Source organism: Elephantulus edwardii, unplaced genomic scaffold, assembly GCF_000299155.1.
Source record: "Elephantulus edwardii isolate Elephantulus edwardi_28Jun2011 unplaced genomic scaffold, EleEdw1.0 scaffold00047, whole genome shotgun sequence".
Classification (NCBI taxonomy): Eukaryota; Metazoa; Chordata; class Mammalia; order Macroscelidea; family Macroscelididae; genus Elephantulus; species Elephantulus edwardii.
Window position 1 is genome coordinate 16,846,946 of NW_006399797.1, and position 3,868 is coordinate 16,850,813.

The following is a 3,868-nucleotide window of genomic DNA, read 5'->3' on the forward strand; positions in this document are numbered from 1 at the left end:
AAGTTAAACAATTAATGAGAAAAGACCTGATACCTTTGAATTGTGGTATTGACAAAGAGTATTGAATATATCATGAACTGCTGAAAGAATAAACAAATCTGTCTTGAAGAAAGTGCAACCAGAGTTAGAGGAAAGGAGGGTAAAACTTTCTCTCACATACTTTGGGCTTATTTTCAGGAGGTGTTAGTCCTTGGAAAAAGACATCATGCTGGGCAAGGTAGATGATTTTCCAAAGAGAGAAAGACCTTGAACGAGAGGGAGTGACATGGTGATTGTAACAATGGGCTCAAGTTTGGCAGAGATGGTGAGGATGGGGCAGGACAGGCAAAGCTCTGATCTGTTGTTCATGGAGTTGCTGTAAGTTACAGTCGACTCTATGGAGCCTAACAACTACTTTCATTGATTTTGGAAAGCATTGATTAAATCTTGATGATTTTCTTCACTAGTTCTTCTGGGGTAGTCCACAGGGAATTTTGCTGCTAACCCAAAGGCTGCATTTCTCTAAGGGCTTGAATTCACCAGCTGCTCCTTGCAAGAAAGACAGGCAATTACTCACCAACCCCTTGCAATCTGCCATCTTGGAAACTCAACGGAAGGCCGGCTATGAGTTGGCTCTGACTTGATAATAATGAATTTATCTTATTTGGAGTTCATTGAACTTCTTGAAGATGTATTTTCTTGTGTATTATAATTTTAGTGATTTTTCTGCCAACAAATCTTGCATTCTTTCCTTTTGTTAATAATTTTTTCCTATTGATTCTCTTACAAATTTATTTCAAGGTGTTAGAGTGCCAGAATTCTTGAAAATTGGCTTTTCTAGCCATTGTAGCCACTGTGTTAGCTCCTGTTGAGGGCATGATCTCCAGCTACCTTAACTGCAAACACATGGTGATTTGCTACACTGTGAAAGAGAGTAACAAGAGTGGTGGAGAGAGAGAGTGTAACCAGAGGAATCCTAAAGAGAGCCACATTTAAAAGTTTGCTTGCTGGATGACTGAAAGAAAAGCTGACCTATATATACTGCTGCTCCTTCCACAGGGATTTCACAGATTCTGTATTTCACAGATTTTGACTTCCAGTGAAATTATCTATTCTTCAGTTATCTAGTCCAATGTGTTGTCTATTTCTGAAATTACGTGTTAATCTTCTGGGTTTCTGGTTACAGATCTTGTATGGTTTCAAATTGCCATTTTGATTTTGCATTGTTTTCCTGAATTCTTCTAGAGTTTTGGCTGTGTTTTCCTTGATGTAAGGGACCCTGATGGCATGATCCAAACCATAATCTTTTTAATTACTTGCTATGCATCGGAAAGTTGGACAATAAATAAAGATGGAGGAAGAAGAATGGATTGACACAGTGACTGCAACAATGGGCTCAAATATAGCAGAGATGAAAATGTGGTACAGGATAGGGAAGGGTTCATATCTGTAGGGTATGAGTTTAAGTCGACGTGACAGCAACAAACAACAATAGATGAAGCAGTACATTTCAGGCTGCGTCATATCATATACAAGCAAAATTCTGCTCAAGATTATCCAGAAATAACTGGAACAGTACATTCACAGAAAACGACCAGAAGTACAAGCTGGGTTTAGAAGAGGATGGAACACTAGAGACATTATTGCCAATGTTAGATTGAACCTGGCAGAAAGCAAAGAGGACCAGAGGGATATCTATCTGTGTTTCATTGACTATGCAAAATTTTACTGTGTGGATCACAACAAATTATGGTTAACTTTGAGAAGAGTAGAAATCCCACAACACTTGATTGTGCTTATGCGAAAATTATACTTGGACCAGGAAGCAGGCCTCAGAACATAACAGGGAAATACTGCATGGTTCAAATCAGGAACAGAGCATGTCAAGGATGTGTCCTGTCCCCATATCTTTTCAATCTATATGCAGAATAGATCATTTGGGAAGCTGGGCGTTATTGAGGAGGAATGTGGCATCAGGAATAGAGGAAGATTCATCAACAACCTGTTATGCAGATAACACAATCTTGCTTGCTGAAATTGAGAAGGACCTGAAGCACTTGCTGCTGCAGAAAGCACTTCAGGCCAGACTGTAGTCTTCAATATGGATTGAAGCTCACAACATCAAGAAGACAAAGATTCTCACCACTGAGCCAGCTGGCAGTACCATGATAAATGGAGCAGAGATTGTGTTTGTTAACATTTATAGCTTGCTTGGCTCCATAATCAACACTCTTGGCACCAGCAGTCAGGAAATCAAAAGAGGGATTGCATTAGGTAAACCTACTATCAGAGACCTTTCCTGAGTACTGAGAAGAAATTATGTCAGTCTAGAGACTAAGGTGCACCTGATCCAGCCCATGGTCTTTGCAATTACTTGCTATACAGCAGAGAGCTGGATAATGACCAAGAATGATAGAAGAAGAATTGATACCTTTGAGTTGTGGTGCTGGAAAAGAGTCTTGAACATACCATAGAGTGCCAAGAAAACAAATGGTTCTGTCGTGGAGAAGGTGAAACCAGGTTTCTCTCTGGAGGCTGGGATTTTAAAGCTTCATTTCACATATTTCTGGCATGTGGCCAGGAGGGAATGATCCTTGGAGAAAGACATCATGTTCAGAAGGGTGGAGGGACAGCACAGGAGAGAAAGACCCCAGATGAGGTGAACTGATACAGTAACTAGGGCAATGGGGTAGGTGTGTGAGAGTCAGAGAGCCAGGCTCAAAGCAGGGCAGGCTTCAGAGCTGTTGTACATAGGGTCACTATGAGTCGCAGGCGACTTGATGGCACATCACATCAACAATCTATAGCTTAGCAGTTTGAATTCACTTGCCTGTTCAGCGTCATTGAGAGCCATTTTAAATAGCAAAATCACCAACAAATTCCCCCCAAATGGAGGGGGGAAATGTTACTGCACTAAGGACACTTGACTACAGCTATCAATTTTAATTTTCACTTAATTTAGAGGAAAAAAAATAGGATTTTAGAAAAACTTTTAGAAGGAGCCCTTCAAAATGGTGTCATTGACTACTAATAAAAATGCACACATAGCTGACCACAAATTAGAAGTGTCTCATGTCCGTTGACTAGGCTTTAGGAGAAAGACAGGCAGTGTGCTAACCAAAAGATTTCAGCCTTGGAAAACTGATGGGCGGTTTCTATGAGTCAGAAAGGGCTAGATGGCAGTGAGTTTGAAATGCTCTGTTCCATCTGTTATTGTTAAGTGTCGCTGAGTTGACTGGGACTCATATTATTGCATTTCCTTGCTTTTGTCTTTGATCTCCTGTTATCTCTGTAAGTATTTGGTTTTTTAGTCAAACCAGTTTATTCAGAGGTTTGGAGGATGGGGGAAGAGGCAAAAGGGCAGGGAAAACCAAGCTCATTGATTGCAGTCAGGCCAGTATCTCCTGCACAAAGCTCTGTATCTTTTTAAAAATTTTTATTTTATATTGGTTTCCATTGAAAATTCATATATATTATGTTTGATTTATATAAACTGTGTTTCACACATTCCTTCCTTCACATTGTGCTTCATACTATCATTCTCATACATTACACTTTATAAAATGAATTACTGTTGATCTATGCCCACCATTACCCCATCCTTTCAGATCCTCACTGGGTCTTCCCTTATTCCTTCTCCTCCCCCCCATCCCCACCCATCAAACTCTGGGACCTCAAGAGTTGTTCCCTGCCCACCCTCAGCCACCCTCCACCCTCTCCTTCCCTATATGGACTTTTGTACGCATCTTACTGGTTTTCCTTCTATTTTTACAATAATGGTCTTATGCAGTGTTTGTCCTTATGTGACTGATCTAGTTCACTCAGGATAATGCTTTCTAGTCTCTCCCACATTATGTAATATTTTTCAAAATCGTTACTTCTGAGTGCT